Raw genomic sequence first — 23,127 nt, 5'->3', positions numbered from 1 at the left:
TTTGGTTTCCTTTAGGATGGACTGGTTTGATCTCTTTTCAGTCCAAGGGACTCTCAAGAGTCTTCTCCAACACCACAGTTCAAAAGCATCAGTTCTTCAGCACTCAGCCTTCTTTATGGTCCAACTCAACATGATTACTGGAAAAATAAGAGCTTTGACTATACAGACCTTTGTTGGCAAAGAAATGTCTCAGTTTTTTAATACACTGTCTATTTTCATCATAGCTTTTCTTCCAAGGAACAAGCATATTTTAATTTCATGGGTGCAGTCACCATCTGCAATAATTTTGGAGCCCCAGAAAATAAAGTCTCTCACCATTTCTATTGTTTCCCCATCTATATGCCATGAACTGATGGGACCAGATGACATGATCTTCTTTTTCTGAATGTTGAGTTTTTAGCCAGATTTATCACTCTCCTCTTTCAGTTTCATCAAGAGTTCCTTTAGTTACTCTTTGCTTTTTCCATAAGGATGTTGTCATCTGCATATCTGATGTTGTTGATATGTTTCCCAGCAATCTCCATTCTAGTTTGTGCTTCCTCCAGCCCAGAATTTCTCATGATGTACTCTGAATATAAATTAAATAAGTGGGGCAACAATATACAGCTTTGACATACTCCTTTCCCAATTTTGAACCAGTCTATTGTTCCATGTCAAGTTCTAACTGTTGCTTCTTGACCTGCATACATTATATATCATTATCCCCTGTAAATGAAATCCCTTACAATTATTCAGTGGAAATAACAAATAGAGTCAAGGGATTAGATCTGATAGAGTACCTGAAGAACTATGGACAGAGGTTCATAACATTGTACAGTATGTGGTGATCAAAACCATCCCTAGGAAAAAGAAATGCAAAAAGGCAAAATGGTTGTCTGAGGAGGCCTTACAAATAGCTGAGAAAAGAAGAGAAGTGAAAAGCAAAGGAAAAAAGAAAAGATACATCCATCTAAATGCAGAGTTCCAAAGAATAGCAAGGAAAGATAAAAAAAAAAAAAAAAGCCTTCCTAAGTGAATAAGGCATAGAAATAGAGGAAAACAATAGAATGGGAAAGACTAGAGATCCTTCAAGAAAATTAGAGATACCAAGGGAACATTTCATACAAAGATGGGCACAATAAAGAATGGGAATGGTATGGATCTAACAAAAGCAGAAGATAATAATAAGAGTGGCAAAAATATACAGAACTATACTAAAAGATCTCAATAAACTCAGATAACCACAATGGTGTGATCACTCATCTAGAGCCAAACATCTTGGAGTGCAAAGTTAAGTGGGCCTTAGGAAATATCACTAAAAACAAAGCTAGTGAAAGTGATCAAATTCTAGATGAGCTAAATCCTAGAAGATGATGCTGTTAAAGTGCTGCACTCAATATGTCAGCAAATATGGAAAACTCAGCACTGGCCAAAGGACTGGAAAATGTCAGTTTTCATTCCAACCCCAGAGAAGGGCAATGCCAAAGAATGTTCAAACTACCACACAAATGCATTTATTTCACATGCTAGCAAAGTAACGCTCAAAATTCTCCAAGCTGGCTTCAAAAGTACGTTAACTGAGAACTTCCAGATGTTCAAGTTGGATTCAGAAAAGGTAGAGGAACCAGAGATCAAACTGCCAACATCAAATAGATCATAGAAAAAGAAGAGAATTCCAGAAAAACATCTACTTCTGCTTCACTGACTATGTTAAAGCCTTTGACTATGTGAAAGTGAAGTGACTCAGTCATGTCTGACTCTTTGCAACCCCATAGACTGTAATCTTCCAGGCTCCTCCATCCATGGGATTTTCCAGGCAGGAATACTGGAGTGGATCTTCAGGGGATCTTTCCTACCCAGGGGTCAAACCCGTCTCCTGCACTGCAGGCAGACTCTTTACTATCTGAGCTATCAGGTAACCCCTTTGACTATGTGGATCACAACAAACTGTGGAAAATTCTTCAAGAGATGGGAATACTAGACAATCTTACCTGCCTCCTGAGAAATCTGTATGAAGGTCGAGAAGCAACAGTTAGAACTGGACATGGAACAACAGACTGATTCCAAATTAGAAAAGGAGTACCTCAAGGCTGTATATTGTCACCCTGCTTATTTAACTTATATGCAGAGTATATCATGCAAAATGCCAGGCTGAAGGAAGCACAAGCTGGAATCAAGATTGCTGGGAGAAATACCAACAGTCTCTTATATGTAGATGACACCACCCTTATGGCAGAAATTGAAGAAGAACTAAAGAGCCTCTTGATGAAACTGAAAGAAGAGGGTGAAAAAGCTGGCTTAAAACTCAACATTCAAAAAATGAAGATCATCATCTCTGGTCCCATCACTTCACAGCAAATAGATGGGGAAACAATGGAAATGGTGAGAGACTTTATATTCTGTGGCTCCAAAATCATTGCAGATGGTGACTGCAGCCATGAAATTAAAAGATGCTTGCTCCTTGGAAGAAAAGCTACGACAAACCAAGACAGCATATTAAACAGCAAAGACATCACTTTGCCAGCAAACGTCTGTATAGTCAAAGCTGTGGTTTTTCCAGTAGTCATGTATGGATGTGAGAGTTGGCCCATAAAGAAGACTGAGTGCTGAAGAATTGATGCTTTTTATCTGGAGTGTTGGAGAAGACACTTGAGAGTCCCTTGGACTGAAAGGAGATCAAACCAGTCCATCCTAAAGGAAACCAAATCTGAATATTCATTGGAAGGACTGATGCTAAAGCTGAAACTCCAATACTTTGGCCACTTGATGCAAAGAGCCAACTCATTAGAAAAGACCCTGATGCTGGGAAAGATTGAAGGCAGGAAGAGAAGTTTATGACAGAGGACAAGATGGTTGGATGGCATCATTGACTCAGTGGACATGAATTTAAGCAAGTTCTGGGAGATGATGAAGGACATGGAAGCTTGGCATGCTGCAGTGCATAGGATTGCAAAGAGATGGACATGACTGAGTAACTGAACAATAATATCCTATAAGAATTATTCATTCAGCCTAAATTAGATAAGTTAGCAAGCAAAAAGAAAAGAAGCTCATTTGTAACTATAAAACTCTTAAATACTGATACATATAGATTGGGTCCAAGAATGATTTTTAGGTGCTTTATATGGGAATCAGTATTTCACATGTAAGTTTTATTGATTCACAACAGAAGACCATAAAGTCATGATTATATAAGTTGAGATTTTCTATATTAATCACATATTCTTCAGGTCTTCATTTCGTTATGGAGGCTCTCGTGTTACGTAAAACTTCTATTACATAAATCTGTAATCTGTTCTCCCATTCAAAAAAAATAAAATGAGATAGAGATATAATCTCTTAAAAAAATAATCACATATACAAACAGTTTCAATCAATGCCTTTAAATTAGTAATTTTTTATTTTTCATGGTTTTATGTCTACTTGGAGTCATACATACATATTTTTTCTGTCTAAAAGAACAATCAAATATTAAGTCTTGCATTTTATATGAATTCTCATTCAACTTTGTAAAATAGTTTATTTGCATTGTATTTTACAAAAGTCTGAGCCCAAGACAACTTTGTAGTTCAAAAAAATAAAAACAAAAGCCAAATGTTCTCTTACCAAAGCTACTTTCAGAAGCATCATTCAATGCAATGTGTGAGGATCAGCTTCCTTGAAGTTGAAAAGCAGCTCTCTGCTTCAACTCTTTCTATAAAGTTCAAGTTTCAGCTGCAGTCAACTCGTATTCTGAAGCCAACCAAATCTAACAAAAATCTGTGCTTTTGCTTAGGCCAGCATCAGGCTAAGCACTTCCCACCCCAGCAACCAGCTAAGATCCAACCACCACCACCACCAAGCAATGTTCCTTTTCAGATGCCTCATTGTTCATGCTTTAGCTGAAGCTTACATTTTAAATCCCAGCATCAGAACTAAGAACAATGGTAACCTTTACTGAGAAAGTTATTTTTCCTTTTTCCCCTCATCAAAAGCCCACTCCTCACTCTAAATTGGTTATCCTACTTCTTTCTTTTTCTCTGAAAAAAATTAAAGGAATTTAGAGTAGAGATGTCTGCATATTTCCACCACAAATTCAAAAACCCAACTTGTTTTCTCTTCAAAAATGGTGAACTTTTTGTAAGACCAACTCTCTTTGTATGTACAAAAGTTCCATCCATTTTCTCCTCTCAATCACATTTTGCTATATATAATTATGCTTCTGTTTCTTATCTCTTGAATTTTCCTTTCTTGGACTATTTACAAATACATTTTCATGCTTCACTCCTTAATATGGCTCCTTGATTCCTCTTACTCCAGCTCATGCCCATTTCCCTGCTCCATTTTCTCTAAAACGAAATTAAATTCAGCTTTTCTCCCAACCAGTCCAAAGTCACTGCCTCAGTAGATAGGCTTCATCTAGCCAAATCCAATGCTTTACTCTTGGTTATCATCTTAAATGATCTCAAGGACCATTGATCTCTTTCACTGAAGCACTTTTTTTATTTGGAATTTCAGACTTGCCACTCTCCCAGTTTCACTTCCTTTTTAAACTTCTTTGCCAGATTCTCCAGACTTATTTCTAAATGTTGGAATGCCCCAGAAGTCTGACTTTGGCCCTTTTTTCTTGCCGTACTGTGTATAATGCCACAATGAACTGAACTGGGTCCTGTGACTTTAAGTATCTTCCATTTCCTGATGGCTCCTAAATTTATTCCACAAACACTGGCACTACCCCTAAAGCCCAGACTTGTACATACATTGACTTAATTAACATCTCCACTTGAATGTCTCTTAAGGATCTCACACTTGGTATTGTAAATTGAACACTTGGATCCCCACACTCTCCAAAATCACTTGATCTCAGTCAGCATTTCTCATTTAATTAAACGGTGCTATAGTTCACTCAGTAGTTCTGACCAACAATTGTGGAGCTGCATTTGACTGATCTCTTTCTCTTACAACCTAATGAAGTGTAGGCAGAAGCCATGAATATCACCTATGGGCCTGGATCATTAAAAACAGTAGCAGGATTTTCTACTCTCTGTCTTTCCCCAGTGAGCCAAGCTAGAGGCCTTACAGTGTCACAAAGACATTTGAAGGCACCTAGCTCTATGAAAACCAACTTGGTTGAAAACATTCCAGTACTACAAACATTAGGCTCTTATGTGAATGAGAAACAAACATATGTTGGGTTAAACTACTAAAATTTTGGAATTGTGACAGCAGTGGTCTGTTTTTACTAGTACAGAAGTTCCAACCTAGAAGGATGGTATTACTTAACAACAAAAGCAAAATTGATCATGTGCTACTACTGATGTAGTGGTTAGGAATCAGGAGACAAATGAACTTAAAAAAGCAAGCTTGAAGAGGGGTGAGTCATACTATTTTATGGTAAAACATTTAGTAAAAATTCATCTGCAATAACTTGAAATGAAGACCACATACTTACTGAGCCAACAATTTTAAGATAGTGCCTGGAAGAGTCAGAGTGATATTATCCATCAGCTATTCTGAGTTGCTTTTTAGAAGTCATTACAACAAAGGGAGCTGCCAATTTAAAAAGCTGCTGATTTTCAGAAAGAGAGCAAAGGGAATGGAGAAAGTCCACTAATTAAGGGCATGACATGTTTGGAAAAGGTGATTGCTCTGGATCATAAATAGAAAGAGATAAAGCATAAAGAAAACCTTGAAAAACAAAAGTCCAAGGAAGCTTTTAAATTAAGTGACTCCGTTCTGCAGGGAAAAAAGTTCAGATTAAGAATATTATCCAAGACTCTTAGTGTCTGTAGCCTCAAGGTGGCTGTGGTTAATCAGAGAGCATGTGGATGGAGATAATATAGGAAAAAGTCAAACTTGGGAAATAATTTTAAGTACAAACTTGTGTTTATTGCCACATGGAACTGTCTGGAAGCAAACAGATAAAAACCTTCCTAACTTTTTGAATAAACCGTATTGCCAAAGAAACAGCAAGTCTAGTCTAAAAACAGTCTATGACTGCTTGTTGAGTCTTAAAACCCTGTACTGAAATAACCCAAGGGTATTTGATAAATCTCCGACAAGAAGCAGGTGTTACAGTTTTATTTCCCCAAAGAGGACACACTCCCTCTTATACATGTTAGCTTTGGCCATGCGGGATAACAGAAGGAAAAGTACTTCCTAAAGAACAGAGGAAGAAACCATGACAAATTTTAAGGGAGTGTTACTAGAGAACAAAATCAGAGTCAAAGGATCTTCTTCTCTCCCCCAATTAGGAGGTTTTCATAATGTGTGCCCAGTAGACTCCAGTAACTTCTATGGAGTAGTGATTGTTCTGGATGGTTTATTCTGCCCTTTCTGGACAACTTTTATTATAATTATCATATCTTCACTTTATCATTATATACTGGGTATGGAGATGCACATAATTTTTAATAACATGTGTTTTAGGTTCATACCATAAGCAACCTCTAGATCAGACAGAAGTAACTGCTCGTAACATGGAGCACATGGGCCGAGTCATCTGACTTAGGAAGGATGTGTCCTATTTACATAGGAAGAGTACAATGGATGGACTTCCCTGGTGGTTCAGGTGGTAGAGAATCTGCCTTCATGCAGGAGAAGAATAAACTGCAGGAAGATCCCCTGGAGAAGGGAATGGTTACCCACTCCACTATTCTTGCCTGGAGAATTCCATAGATAGAGAAGTCTGGCAGGCTAAAGTCCATGGGGTTGCAAAGAGTTAGACACAACTAAGTAAGTAACACTTTCACTTTCAGTGCAATGGATATTTGGTGGCCAAACAGGCATGAAGTGGCAGAGACTGGCTAGATTTTAAATCTTTATCTCTTTTTCCTGTCTACCAAGCTTGACTATATAGCACAGTTTTGCTTTCTGGAGTAACGAAATTAAGTTCCAGACCAATGGAATAAAGATGGAAGTAACACATACCCTTCTAGTCCTGATTTAAAAGTATACCCCATGCGATCCCCTTTCTCCCTTTCCTTGTTAGGGGCTGCAGTAAAAGGGTTCCGAGGTTCTTTAACAGAATCAAAGGATGGAAGGAACTTAAAGTACTATTGACAAATAGAAACTGGAGAACACAAGCTCTCCATATTCAGAAGACTTGCCTAATTAGAAATTGGGCTACTACTGAAGTAAATAAAATATTATTATGCTTGCTATTGAAATGCTGTATTTATTTGTCAGAGCAATTATCTTCTCCACTAATAGGGTACGTGTTCTTATTATTTGTTATTATTATTTTATACTCCATTTATTATACTTTCAACCACCACTTGACTGGAAGTTACTGGAGGGCAAAACAGAGGCTTACTACTTACCCTGATAGCTCATTAAACTTTCCTCCAAAACATACTCACTGAAACCTAACCTCTTAAAGCAATAACACATTCTATACCCCATTATGTTGATGGGGATAAATTCAGAGGCATTAGAAGATTGAAATCTGATAAAAATATATATATAACTCTGCTTTATAGATTTTAGAAAGTTGCTAATAAAAGTACTGTCTGCCCACTATTTCAGAGAAGGCAATGGCACCCCACTCCAGTACTCTTGCCTGGAAAATCCCATGGACGGAAGAGCCTGGTAGGCTGTAGTCCATGGGGTCGCTAAGAGTCGGACACCACTGAGCAACTTCACTTTCACTTTTCACTTTCATGCATTGGAGAAGGAAATGGCAACCCACTCCAGTGTTCTTGCCTGGAGAATCCCAGGGATGGTGGAACCTGGTGGGCTGCCATCTATGGGGTCGCACAGAGTAGGACACAACTGAAGCGACTTAGCAGCAGCAGCAGCAGCGGCCCACTATTTGGGCAAAATTTGTTAGATTTTGGTGTGATGGTGGCTCGGGAAAAACAAAGAAAAAGACAAACCTGAAGATGAAGGTGCTATCAGGTGAAACAAAGACAATTTCAATTTATTTAATTGAAGTTGTTAGCATAATTCTCATCCCAAAGAGATATAAAAGCATTAAATCCTATTGATAAATCTTGAACTTAGATGTTAGGACTAAAAATTAAATTAAATCCTGCCTCATGTATTTATTTGTAGCAGTCCCCATTCATATAGTGCGACCGCATGCATGATGAATTCCTGTGTCATATTCATTCAACAGTTCTTGTTAAATTATCTGATTTCTATAAAAGAAGCCAAACGGTAATTAACTTCTGTGTTTAAAGAGCTTTCACATATACTTCCAAACCTATGTTACTATTACCATTTTGAATAATTTCTGAAAATTTCTTCTACAAAATTTTTTTAAATAAGTACATGTTTAGAACACTCATATATTTTATATGGGAAAGGCATGAATTTATTACAGGCGATCTGCCATTAATGACATGGCATTTCACCATTAATGACATGACATTTCACCTAATTGAGAAATCTGCCTAAAATAATATTTTATTGTAGTGAAAATAGAAGCTGGAAAACAAAGAGAACTTCTGAGTCAGTTATTATGAACTATATGATTTCTTTTCCATGGGCTATAATCTCCATTCAAATCAAAAGTATAAGATGAAATAACTCTCAAATTCTTTCATATAATTAATTCCACAAAGATGAATTTTGGGGATACATAATTCAAGTAATTTGTGGTTTTAAATTTAGTGTGAAAGAGAAGTGTCTGGAAATCTAGTGGACAGATTCTGAAGGCAGCAGAGATCACTGGAACTGGTGACTACTCTCAGCAAGCGTCTACCTGGGCCACTTGAGATCATGGCATTCAGCCCACAGCTGATGTCTAATTCTTATCCAGTTGGTTGGGAAGGAGATCAGCCCTGGGATTTCTTTGGAAGGAAGGATGCTAAAGCTGAAACTCCAGTACTTTGGCCACCTCATGCGAAGAGTTGACTCATTGGAAAAGACTCTGATGCTGGGAGGGATTGGGGACAGGAGGAGAAGGGGATGACAGAGGATGAGATGGCTGGATGGCATCACTGACTCGATGGACATGAGTCTCAGTGAACTCCGGGATTTGGTGATGGACAGGGTCGCAAAGAATCGGATACAACTGAGCGACTGATCTGATCTGATCTGATCTGAACCTCATTTCCAAAACACTTCCTTTAACTTCTCTTAGACCCTATAAAAATTATCTTGGAAGCTAATCAAACCCTGTAGTAAATGAGTGAAAACTGTCAGTTTCAAGGAAGGCAAGTGAAATTATGGGTATAAACTTTCTCTTAAGTATAACTGAATGAATAAAGTTAGTATCTACACTTCAAATACCCAGCGACTATGAAGATTTTGTTCTATTCTAGTGGTAGGTAGTGTCATCCAAATCTGGTGTTAAAAACTAAGAAATAAGAAACACATTGGATGTTATTTAATCAAGCCAGGTACAGGGGATGGTTAATCTCTTCATCCGAGCACAGACATGGTCAGTAACAAACATGCTTAATGCCAAATGATCAGAGGAGAAGCTAGGCTAGAATTTGTTCAGAAGACCAGGCACCCAGATGGTGGAAGGGAAGGGGGTGTCAGACAACTCCTTTAGATCAAAACAGTACCTGGAGTTGAGTATGGCAATCAGCCTGGGGTAGAAATTGAGATGCTGATAAAATACCAGCTGGGCACAGTCAGAAACAACACTAGCCAAAACTCATCTCTCTGATAACAGGGGCTAGCCCTGCTTCATCTTTATGTCCCCAGAGCATTAGGAATTGTCAACGTGCCTGTGAATGAACTAAGAAGAAAGAATTGGTATCTCAGGAGAAATATGCAAACACAGAGCATTTAAACCCGGGCTTTCATTGGTAGCTTCAATCTGCCTGTAAGTCTGATTTGATCTTCAAAAGATCTCTCCTGATAGCAGAATTTTAGTTTCAATGGAGTAATATCTATATTTCATTCTCAGAAGCCAAGGGTTTTCTTATCATGCAAATATTTATCAAAAGTCAGAAGAAACGTTCACTTTTCAAGGAAAATTAAATTATGCCATGTAATCCTTTTAAATAAAGATGAGTCAAGGCCTGGGTAGTAATCATGCAACTGATTTACAGGAAGAACACAGGAAGCAGTCTTTCCACAACCACTGGCTTTCTGTCTCTCCCTCTCTCAAGCATCATTACGAACAAAGCTAGTGAAGGTGATGGAATTCCAGCTGAGCTATTAGATGTCCTAAAAGATGATGCTGTTAAAGTGCTGTTCATAGTGAATTTAAATACAGTGAAAATGAAAGTGAAGTCGCTCAGTCGTGTCCAACTCTTTGAGACCCCATGGACTGTAGCCTACCAGGCTCCTCCCCTCCATGGGATTCTCCAGGCAAGAGTACTGGAGTGGGTTGTCATTTCCTTCTCCAGGGGATCTTCCTGACCCAGGGATCAAACCCAGGTCTCCCGCATTCCAGGCAGACACTTTAACCTCTGAGCCAATGCATTTGTTCATAGTGAAGCATCACTACAAACAAAGCTAGTGGAGGTGACGGAGTTCCAGCTGAGTTATTTCAAGTCCTAAAAGATGATGCTGTGAAAGTGCTGCACTCAATATCCCAGCAAATTTGGAAAACTCAGCAGTGGCCACAGGACTGGAAAAGGTCAGTTTTCATTCCAATCCCAAAGAAAGGCAATGCCAAAGAATGTTCAGACTACTGCACAATTGCACTCATCTCACATACTAGCAAAGCAGTGCTCAAAGTTCTCCAAGCTAGACTTCAGTACGTGAACTAAGAACTTCCGGATGTTTAAGCTGGATTTAGAAAAGGCTGAGGAACCAGAGATCAAATTGCCAACATTCACAGGATCATAGAAAGAGCAAGAGAATTCCAGAAAAACATCTGCTCTATTGACTATGCCAAAGCCTTTGACTATGTGGATCACAACAAACTGTGGAAAATTCTTAAAGAAATGGGAATACCAGACCACCTGACCTGCTTCCTGAGAAATCTACATGCAGGTCAAGAAGCTAACAGTTAGAACCAGACATGGAACAATGGACTGGTTTCAAATCAGGAAAGGAGTACATCAAGGCTGTATATTGTCACCCTGCTTATTTAACTTCTATGCAGAGTACATCATGTGAAATGCTAGGCTGGATGAAACATAAGCTGGAATCAAAAATGTCAGGAGAAATATCAATAACCTCAGATATGCAGATGACACCATCCTTATGGCAGAAAGCAAAGAGGAACTAAGGAGCCTCATGATAAAAGTGAAAGAGGAGAGTGAAAAAGCTGGCTTAAAACTCAACATTCAGAAAACTAAGATCATGGCATCCAGTTACATCACTTCATAGCAAACAGATGGGGAAACAATGCAAACAGTGACAGACTTTATTTTTCTGGCCTCCAAAATCGCTGCAGATGGTGACTGCAGCCATGAAGTTAAAAGACACTTGCTCCTTAAAAGAAAAGTTATGACCAACCTAGACAGCACATTCAAAAGCAGAGACATTACTTTGTCGACAAAGGTCCATTTAGTCAAAGCTATGGTTTTTCCAATAGTCATGTATGGATGTGAGAGTTGGACCTTAAAGAAAGCTGAGCACCAAAGCACTGATGCTTTTGAACTGTAGTGTTGGAGAAGACTCTTGAGAGTCCCTTGGACTGCAAGGAGATCAAACCAGCCAATCCTAAAGGAAATCAACCCTGAATATTCAATGGAAGAACTAATGCTGAAGCTGAAGCTCCAATAGTTTGGTCACCTGATACAAACAACTGAATCACTGGAAAAGACCCTGATGCTGGGAAAGACTGAAGGCGGGAGGAGGAGACAACAGAGGAAGAGATGATTGGATGACATCACCGACTTGATTGACATGAGTTTGAACAGGCTCTGGGAGTTGGCGATGGACAGGGAAGCTTGGCATGCTGCAGTCCACGGCGTCCCTAAGAGTCAGACATAACTGAGCAACTGAACAGAACTCCCTCTCTCATCTTGTACCTGTGTATGCATGTGCTTGGAGTTAACACTGGAGTTTGTTAAATGCATTTTTGTTGTTGTTTTTGGCTAGGATTCTTAAAAGCTGGTGGTAAATAAACCACTAACCAATGCAGGAGACTTAAGAGACACGGGTTCGATCCTGGGGTTGGGAAGATTTTCTTGGAGAAGGACATAGCAACCCACTTCAGTATTCTTGCCTGGAGAGTCCCATGGACAGAGGAGGCTGGCAGGCTACAGTCCATAGTGTCACAAAGAGTTGGACATGACTGAAGCAACTTAGCACACAGCACACTTGAAGGATGTATCAGATAGAGAACAAGTAAGAGTGATAAATAAAATTTAGAAATCAGGATACAAATTATGTGACTATATGTTTTCTGATATAGCATATTACAGATAATACTAAATAAACTTAGCAAAATTTAGACATTTGTAGACTAAAAGTTACATCTACAAAAGCAAACAAATCCTTCCTATAATAAAATATGTTTTTTGAAGACCAGATTATGGGCATAGGATAGTAGTGTATTACTAATAAGTTAAAAGGGAAAATATATTAGTAAGTTGAATAAAGAATTACTAAATTTACATTGGAACCAACCATGCAGAAGACTGACACATAGTAGATGAGTGTCATCTAACTTATTATAAAGGTGACAGATAAAATGAATCAATCTGTCAATTATTACAAGGATTATTCTTCTGTTCCCATGTGTACACACATAGTAATATTACTTAGTATCATCCTTTAAAAATATAAATCCTTACAAAAAATTCTGCCAGGTTAATCTAGTTTTCTAACAGAAAATTGCCTAGTAGTTAAACAATACATTTTGTATCGCTTCCCAAAATCTTTCAAACTAAAGTCTAAGTCCTATCTTCCTCAATTTTGATTAAAACTGAGAGAGTTTAAAATTGCCCTTCATTTTGTTCTTCACTGAGATAAAACTGGAAAAAAAAATTAGCAGGTAAATTAAATTTCATAAAAGCCACAAACAGTTGCTGATGTATCACCTTATATTAGGAGCAGTGAATGATGCATAGACTTTTCTAAATTCAAAGCTAACAAATTAAATTGTGAAGTTTTACTTAATATTGTCCAACTGTTACACATTTACCTGGAGAAGTGGAAGTCTCATCTTTTACTTGGAAATGTACAGTTTGCAAAAATGCAGATAAAACATCTGAAAGAAAAGAAAAAAATAGTATATCCAATCATCCATTTATTCTAGTTACTCATAGAAATAGTAGTATATCTAGAAGTTCAGATATTTTTAAAAAGTAGAGGTAAATATAAGAACATTCTACACATTTTATGCTAGCTATATCATTTATTTTTAGACACCTAAACTTGCAAAAGTCCAGGTGGAATTCTCAGTTTATTCAAATACTTAGACAGTCAAATTTTATTAGCCCTGAAAAACAGATAGCAAGTTAACCTACAAAGTCAGAAAAATTTCCCCATTTGCTAGTGAAAACTGCCTTACTATGTAAAAGACACCTATAATCCTTTATATCTTTATTTTTAAAAATATTCTGAATTATTCATTTGTTTTACTATTCATTAAATAAATTCCTTTGGTTTCCATGATATCATCCTCTTACTTGTTGTCTACTATTTTGAACTGTGGTGTTGGAGAAGACTCCTGAGAGTCCCTTGGACTGCAAGGAGATCCAACCAGTCCATTCTGAAGGAGATCAGCCCTGGGATTTCTTTGCAAAGATTGATACTAAAGCTGAAACTCCAGTACTTTGACCACCTCATGCGAAGAGTTGACTCATTGGAAAAGCCTCTGATGCTGGGAGGGATTGGGGGCAGGAGGAAAAGGAGACAACAGAGAATGAGATGGCTGGATGGCATCACCAACTCGTTGGAGGTGAGTTTGAGTGAACTCCGGGAGTTGGTGACGGACAGGGAGGCCTGGAGTGCTGTGATTCATGGGGTCGCAAAGAGTCAGACACGACTGAGTGACTGAACTGAATTTTCACTGTTTATCCTCATACATCTGTATTTCCTTTTTTTCTCTGCTTGTGTAATTTATTTTTTTCAGCATTTTTGTCTTGGCTACACTGATTTTTCTCACTCTATGTCAGTCAGTCAGTTGTTTGTAATAAAAATGGTACATTTGGAAATTTTGTTGGGGCATTATTGCTTGTCCCAAAACTAGAAGTATGTTTGATTGGCAGGAACCAGTCTGTCCTGCTGTCAATGGGGTAGTCCTTGAAACAGAAGATGGCTCAGAGCCTGAACAACTTTAAAAAGTTTCACCAGACACTCAAGGGAGTAAACATGCTTTTATATTCTGGGGTGAGCATCTACCTCCACTTTATGCATAAAGTCCAGCTGATGCTTAACTTAGGATACAACTGTAATTTCTTTTGTTTGGAACAATTACCTGAAATACCTGAAGTCTCCTTCCTTTTCTTCATTTGCTCCCTGCAAAGCAAGTCTGACACTAAATACACAGAGTTGGGTCAAACTTGACTAAGAGTATGTGTGTGTATGTGCTCCAGTCATTCAGTCATGTCCATCTCTTTTGTGACCCCAGGACTGTGGTCCCCCAGGCTCCTCTGTCCATGGGATTCTCCAGGCAAGAATATTGAAGTGGGTTGCCATTTTCTTTTCCAGGGGATCTTCCTGATCCAGGGATCCAACCCAGGTCTCCCAGGTTTGGAACTGCAGGCACATTCTTTACTGTCTGAGCCACCAGAGAAGCCCCCACTACCCTTGAGTTTCAATAATTCTCTAGAAAAACTCACACAACTTAGGAATGTGCAGTACTTCCAACTACAGTTTTTATTGTAACAGAAAAGTATACAAGTCAGAGCCAGCTAAAGGGGAGATGCATAAGATGAGGTCTGGGTGGGTTCCAAACGCTAATACATCAGCATCTTGTCACACTGATGTGTGATAGTACACACTCAGAGTGCGGTTAACTGGAAGCTCACCCAAGCCTCCCAGTCTAGACTTTTTATTGGGATTTATTCACACAGGCACACAGGACTGAATCATTGGCCAGGTAGTTAACTCAGCGTCCTGCCCTCTCCCTCCCTGATGTCAATCAGACATCAAATAGCTCAAATCCTTCTAATTACAAGGCTGGGTCGTTCTAATATGGTCACCCACATCCTGAGTCATCTCATTAACATAAATTATGCCCCCCATCTAATTAGCATAACCTCAGGACTGGCCTGAGTGTACATTGGGGCAAAACTAAGGCACTCTTGTCATTCCTGAAATTCCAAGAATTTGGAGGCTCTGTTCCAGAACCAGGGGCAAAGACTAGACAATTCTTTATTACACAACACTCCTTATTATCTTTCCTTATGTCAGACTTTCATCATCTTTCCAAAGTGTTGTTTTCATTTAAATAATGCTCCTACCTCCAACTTGGTTCTGATTCATATCTGTGGTCTGCAATCCTGCCAGAGAAATCTAGCTAAAAAGGAATCTGAATGATGTCATTCCTCTCTTTAAAGTCCTTTAACGGTGCCCTGAATTTAACAAAGAAATCTAGGCTCCTTTGTATAGCACAGAGCACTCTCTGAGAGCTTCACTGCCAAGTTCTCTAGTCTTACACTGCTGCTGTTGCTAAGTCACTTCAGTTGTGTCCGACTCTGTGCAACCCCATAGATGGCAGCTCACCAGGCTCCCCCATCCCTGGGATTCTCCAGGCAAGAGCACTGGAGTGGGTTGCCATTTCCTTCTCCAACTCATGAAAGTGAAAAGTGAAAGTGAAGTCGCTCAGTCGCATCTGACCCTCAGCGACCCCATGGACTGCAGCCTTCCAGGCTCCTCCGTCCATGGGATTTTCCAGGCAAGAGGACTGGAGTGGGGTGCCACTGCCTTCTCCCTCTAGTCTTATACACATCTCAAACTACTTTATCCTCTTAAAAGAACTCATCTAATTGTATATCCCTACTAAAGTAACTGACATTCCTCTCTTGGGTGCCGTTGCTTATTCTATGTTCATTTTTAGAAGACCTTTCCCTTCCTCCACTCCTAACTGTCTGCATAACTCCTTATTAAGTAAGACTCAGATTAGGTGAAATTAAATCTTTCTTGTTCTATCCACTTTGGGTGAATTTCCATTATTTTCTCTTCGCTTGAGGCTCTGTACATTTTTTTTTTTTTGGCAAATTATTTTCTTGTAAAAATTATTCATGCAAATGTCCACACTGAAAAATGCCCTTGTGGGTTTGTAAGAAGAAACCACATATTCAAGTGAGCATTATGGCTTCCAGCCTACCATCAAAGGTGGTCATGTCATATGTTTAAGTTCTGATCTAAGAGATACAAAAAATGTTATGTAAGACTTCTAAGAAGTGTCCTCAGTATGATGATCCCATCCTCTACCTTCTTTTCTCTGGTGAAAGTGAGAATATGCAGACTGGAACCAAAGGTACCATAAAGTGGAAGTCACGTGTAATGGAAGGTGGCATGACCAACAAAAAGAATTATGTAATGGATAATTACTGTATTTATCATCTTTGGACTAACTACTTGATATATATATTTTTTCTCTCATAAGAGAGAAATAAATGTTTATCTTGTTGAACAGCTATTATTTGGTCACTCCAGCCAAATTCAATACTGATTGCTATTCTTCTCACAAAGCATAAGCTCTTATTATTATCTTATTTTCCAGGAACAAGAAGGATAGCTAGTATGTACTCAATAACTGTTCACTGAAATGAAACAAAATATAGATGTAAAAGCAACTGATTTATATTCATAAGGAGAAACAATGAAGTACTTGTCCAATTCTTTATAATAGATTAAGTCCACTGAAATAGGTGTTTGGATAATGACAATTTTAGGTTTCAAGTATGTAAAATAAATACATAAAATTGGCCAAATGAATAACGATCTGTTAGATAAAAATTACACATTTGGAAAGCTGACCAAGATACTCAAAGGGCAAAATATATTATAAAATTAATAACATATTTGTATATTTCAATAGAAGTGGCTAATTTAGTATTGGAAAGTTTAAGGTAAAAACACTATTAATCAATATTCCAATTAGAGAAAAAACACTTCAGTTTATTTATTTTCTTTGCATTCAGTGTGGTATATCTTTGCCAATGTCAAATCCAATGTTTACTTCTTTTGGCTTCTCCTCTATCATTCCGTCTTTGTTTTCCTCTACTTCACAAACTCTCTACTCAGGCTTGATTGCTGGTTCTTCTGTTTCTGCTCAGACCCCAAGAACTGGAGTACCCTGCTGCTGCTGCTAAGTCACTTCAGTCGTGTCCGACTCTGTGTGACCCCATAGACGGCAGCCCACCAGGCTCCCCCATCCCTGGGATTCTCCAGGCAAGAACACTGGAGTGGGTTGCCATTTCCTTCTCCAATGCATGGAAGTGAAAAGTGAAAGTGAAGTCTCTCAGTCGTGTCCAACTCTTAGCGACCCCATGGACTGCAGCCTACCAGGCTCCTCTGTCCATGGGATTTTCCAGGCAGGAGTACTGGAGTGGGGTGCCATTGCCTTCTCCTAAGTCCTTCCTATTATACCCACACTCCCAGGAATCTCACATGGGCCCACAGCATTAGCTATCATTCATCTGTAAGTCTGTATCTACTAAATCGGTGTTTCTACCCTGGACCTAATCTGAAATTCTAGATTTGTCTATCCAAATTGCTACTTTAAAACCCAGTAGTCATCTAAGACTTACCATGTTCAAAAGGGAATTACTGAAATCCTACAGAAACTGACTTCCCCAAACAAATCTTTTATTTATTTTTTTCTAGATTCAGTTTTCTTTTTAATTTTATTTTTAAACTTTACATAATTGTATTAGTTTTGCCAAATATCATGTTACTTTTCAGTAGACATTCATTCAGTAACTCATGTCAAAAACTAGATCATGTTTCTGATGTGCTTTAGTCATCATATCCATTTATACTTCATGCAAGATTTAACTTTAAAAAAATCTACATTTCTTGAATATATCCAGTTCTTTCCATCTAATCTATAATTATTCTAAATCAAACCAACATCTCACTCACCTGGACCACTAAAATAGGATCTTACACAAAGTCATCTTTTATTTTGTTCTAGGACTCCTGGTCTACCTTACAAACCATTCTCCATATGTCAGCCAACATTATGGTTTTTAAATGTATAAAAGAACATGCCATTTCTCTACTTAAAATCAGACATTTATTAAATGTTGAAAAAGAATAAATCTGAGTGGGAAAATTCTAAGTGAATATAACAAATGTAGCAGGTTTGAACTGGGTCAGATTTGAGCAAAATGCTAACTTGGTATCAGACAATGCTCACTTTATGAAGTACAACCACAGAGAAAGTATTTCATCTCATTGAAATGTTGATTCTTATTGGGTATACATGATCATAGAAGTGAAAGTGTTAATCTCTCGGTCGTGTCCAATCCTTCGCAACCTCACGACTATAGCTGGTCAGGATGGGTAGCCATTCCTTTCTCCAGCAGATCTTCCTGACTCAGGAATTAAAACTGAGTCTTCTGCACTACAGGCAGATTCTTTAAGATGATACTGAATAAATGCACCAACATCACTTTCCAGAGCAAGAAACTATTCACAGATCTCATAAAGTGTGAAAGATTAAGTTGGCTATAAAAATCAAATATAATGTCTATTTCTTAATAACATGGAACACATTATTACAAATAGACTGATTATTCTAGTCTTAATAAAAGGAAGATGAAAATTATAAAACAGCTGAATTAAAAAACATTAAAAATTCCTTATATATCACTGATATATATTTACAAAATATTACTTCAACACCAGCAATAAAGTCATATACCTTATTCATATCAATGAATGAAGTTGGTGAATTGTGGAACATTATCACACACAAAAACAATCCATCAAATATAGACTGTAAAAGGACAATAATCTTTTGCTAACATTGAATTATATGCTAACAATGAATAAAATTGATGACTTGGTTTCTCATTTATTGCTTACTTATTAGCTTGACCTGCTGCTGCTGCTGCTGCTGCTAAGTCGCTTCAGTTGTGTCCGACTCTGTGCAACCCCATAGGTGGCAGCCCACCAGGCTCTCCCGTCCCTGGGATTCTCCAGGCAGGAACACTGGAGTGGGTTGCCATTTCCTTCTCCAATGCAAGAAAATGAAAAGTCAAAGTGAAGTCACTTATTTGTGTCCGACTCTTCACTACCCCATGGACTGCAGTCAACCAGGTTCCTCTGTCCATGGGATTTTCCAGGCAAGAGTGCTGGAGTGGGGTGCCATCGCATTCTCCAATTAGCTTGACCTATTTCTCATTCAAATCTAGTAATAAAAATTATTTTTCATGGATTTTTTCCTAATGAAAAGCTGTAATAAATAAAAAGAATTTCTTAAATATAGAACAATGGGAATTCTACTTTCATTTTGCTTCATATTAAGAGACTGACTTCTCTAGATGCAGTATTCTTCTACCCTAATTATCAGGTGATCCCTGGAAAATCAGAGAATCTTCATAAAAGTTATCTAGCCTTCAATTTCTAGGTCAAATTGTTACTGAAAATTCACTTTGCTCCCCACTATATTAGTTTCCATTTGCTGTGCCTAGTTGCTCAGTTGTGTCCAACTCTGCAATCCCATGGACTGTAGCCCACCAGGCTCCTCTGTCCATGGGGATTCTCCAAGCAAGAATACTGGAGTGGGTTGCCATGCTCTCCTCCAGGGGATCTTGCTACTGAAACATTTTACAACAAACCTAATGGCTTAAAACAAAATTTTCATCTTGCCATTCTAGAGCTCAAAAGATTAAGTCTTATTGAGCTAAAAAGAGGGTGTCAGCAGGGTGGCTTTCCTTCTGGAAACAACAGGAAACACTTTGTTTCCTTGTCTCTTCCTGCTCCAATGACACCTGCTTCCCTTGGCTTCTGTCCTCTTCCTTCCATCATCACAGCCAGAGCCATCTGGCCAAGTGCTTCTCAGGGGGCCACCTCTCTGTTCTCTCTTCTGTCTCCCACTTTCACTGTTAAGATCCTTTGTGATTACACTGAGCCTGCCTTAATCTCTTTGGGCTACAACAGCAAACTACCAGAGACTGGGTGGCTTATAAACAACAGTAGTCTACTTCTCACAGTTCTGGACACTGTGAAGTCCAAGATCAAGTCTGTGGCAGTTTGCAATTTTTTCGCTGTAGCTTCACTTGGAAGAAGGGGCAAGGAGTTCTCTAGGACTCTGTGATTAAGGCACCAATTCCAATTCTGAGAGCTCTGACCTCATTCCCTAATTAACTCCCAAAGGCCACCTCCACTTCAACACAATCACAACGAACATTAGGATTCAACATATGAATCTGGGAGTGAGAGGCACAATCATTCAGCCCATAGCAGGGCCCAATAGGATAATCAAGAATAAACATCCTCATTCAAGTTCAGCTGAGTAGCAACCTCAATTCCATCTGCTGCCATAATTACCCTTTGCACATAACCTAACGTATTCACAACCTTCTAGTATTGGGACTTGGACATCTTTGAGGTGTATGACTTCCACTGGGTGGTCAAGAGATGTAGAGAGATATATTTTAGAACTTAATTAACCTTAAAAAGTATAAGTGGCATGTTGAAAATTAATTTTCCCTCTCCCAGATAAAGCACATTTTTATTCATCTAACACTCACTCATCAAAACATTTATTCAGCTCAGTTCAGTCGCACAGTCGTGTTCGACTCTTTGCGACCCCATGAATCACAGCACGCCAGGCCTCCCTGTCCATCACCAACTCCCGGAGTTCACTCAGACTCACGTCCATCGAGTCGGTGGTGCCATCCAGCCATCTCATCCTCTGTCATCCCCTTCTCCTCCTGCCCCCAATCCCTCCCAGCATCAGAGTCTTTTCCAATGAGTCAACTCTTCGCATGAGATGGCCAAAGTACTGGATTTTCAGCTTCAGCACCATTCCTTCCAAAGAAATCCCAGGGCTGATCTCCTTCAGAATGGACTGGTTGGATCTCCTTGCAGTCCAAGGGACTCTCAAGAGTCTTCTCCAACACCACAGTTCAAAGGCATCAATTCTTCAGTGCTCAGCCTTCTTCACAGTCCAACTCTCACATCCATACATGACCACAGGAAAAACCATAGCCTTGACCAGATGGACCTTTGTTGGCAAAGTAATGTCTCTGCTTTTGAATATGCTATCTAGGTTGGTCATAACTTTCCTTCCGAGGAGTAAGTGTCTTTTAATTTCATGGCTGCAGTCACCATCTGCAGTGATTTTGGAGCCCAGAAAAATAAAGTCTGCCACTGTTTCCACTGTTTCCCCACCTATTTCCCATGAAGTGATGGGACTGGATGCCATGATCTTCATTTTCTGAATGTTGAGCTTTAAGCCAACTTTTTCACTCTCCTCTTTCACTTTCATCAAGAGGCTTTTTAGTTTCTGTTCACTTTCTGCCATAATGGTGGTGTCATCTGCATATCTGAGGTGATTGATATTTCTCCCAGCAATCTTGATTCTAGCTTGTGTTTCTTCCAGCCCAGCGTTTCCCATGATGTACTCTGCATATAAGTTAAATAAGCAGGGTGATAATATACAGCCTTGACGTACTCCTTTTCCTATTTGGAACCAGTCTGTTGTTCCATGTCCAGTTCTAACTGTTGCCTCCTGACCTGCATACAAATTTCTCAAGAGGCAGGTCAGGTGGTCTGGTATCCCATCTATACCTACAACACTGAGGATTACTCACAAAACAAGACAGATAAACTCATTTAGATGATGTTTCAAGGGGAAGGTACACTGGAATTGATGTGACTGTTACTAAGTTATGCCCAAAATTATGGGATTTACTAGGACTCCCCACATAGTTAGCAGTGGCCAGTTCATTAAAAGAGATGGACAATGATTTCCACTAAAAACTGAGGCAAATGCAGACATTATCTGGATCCTTCTAGTATGGTTCAAATCACATCATGTAAAAACTCAGTCTGGTTTTAGCCTGCTTTGAGGTAAAACTCAATTTTTTGGAAAGTCACTGGGATGTTTGTTTTAACCATAGCAGGTAAACACTCAGATTGTTACACTAGTGATCAGATTGTTATAAGACACATCACAGACATGAAGAAAAGAGTAATGGTGGTTTTTACTACAATAACAAAGCAGAATAGTGTATAACCAATCTAGGGAGAACATTAAGCTCTGTGGGAGCAGTGCTAAAGTTTGAAGCCATTTTCATTGTTACTATAGAAACAGAAAAATGTCAACTATTTTTAGAGCTTTGTTCTAAGATTCAACCAGCCATGCTAGTTATCAGTACGTTTAAGGATGCCAGAAACATATGCCAAGTAATATAGCTAGAAATTTAAGTTTGTAAGGTAATTTATTTCTTCTAGAACATATTAATAATATGCATGGCCCCTACATCTAATGCTATTTGTGCAATTGAATATACACACTTCATAAGAAATTATATAAACAAGTATTTTTATATAGACATAGTTAATAAGTTACCTCCACATATGGTTTTTCAAGGGTGAGTGTAACATTATAGTGTTCACAGCTATAAACACTATAATTAACTTGGTACACAGACACCCAATTAGTTGGCCTGTTATCACTTAGCTAATTTCTTTCACCTTCAATAAACAGCTATTGAAAGCCAGACACCCCACTAAGTTCTGGAAACATAAGGATGAGAAAAGTGCCATACTTCCCCCCAAGTACACATTTCTAAACATGAATTTGACCTTAAGATGCATTATATTATAAAACCTGACACAAATTTTAGGACAAACAAATGTTAATTAAGGAGATTGTCTCCAAAAATAAAATGTCTCCAAGAAGCAAAAATGAAGAATGGATTCATGTTTAACTGTGCAATTTCCTTTATGCTTGATGCTTAATGAAGCTCCTCTGGCAAACAGGAATCTAAAACCCATCTGTGCAGTATACTTTACATATTTGTATGTAATGGAAAATTAGTAACTTTTATGATTTTATGGGCAAGACATAAAGCATGCAATTAGCAAAAATGATCCACTTATAGAAATTTTGAATTACTAAAAGTAGTGCTCACTCATTACTATGTATGTATAAAATGTTTATTATTCATGACCTTCATCTTCTCTATACACATTTTGGGGTTTTACAGACAAATGTAATTATTGAAAGCAATTTGAGAAAAAGTGATCTGGCTAATTATTCTCACACAGCTTTACCTTCTTAGATTATCACTGAGGCCTCCTGAGTTCTGTAAATAGAGACAACTAATTGAGAGTAACACAGTTGGAAGATATTTGTGGGAAAAACACCCTCGCACATGGAGTGACTTAGAC

At 38.5% G+C, this 23,127-nt stretch overlaps 1 long non-coding RNA gene across 7 annotated transcripts in view; it reads right to left on the bottom strand.

Annotated features, from left to right (window-relative positions):
- Positions 1–23,127, bottom strand: part of LOC139176328 (uncharacterized) — a 187,123-nt gene that overhangs the window by 93,211 nt on the left and 70,785 nt on the right. For all 7 annotated transcript variants that reach the window (XR_011560735.1, XR_011560738.1, XR_011560740.1 and 4 more), the window contains exon 2: positions 12,965–13,030. This is a non-coding gene — a long non-coding RNA (uncharacterized lncRNA). The remainder of the gene's footprint in view (positions 1–12,964; positions 13,031–23,127) is intronic.

This window comes from Bos indicus, chromosome 16, assembly GCF_029378745.1.
Source record: "Bos indicus isolate NIAB-ARS_2022 breed Sahiwal x Tharparkar chromosome 16, NIAB-ARS_B.indTharparkar_mat_pri_1.0, whole genome shotgun sequence".
NCBI lineage: Eukaryota > Metazoa > Chordata > Mammalia > Artiodactyla > Bovidae > Bos > Bos indicus.
Note: the sequence above shows the minus strand (reverse complement) of the source record. Positions and strands in the feature narration are given on the sequence as shown.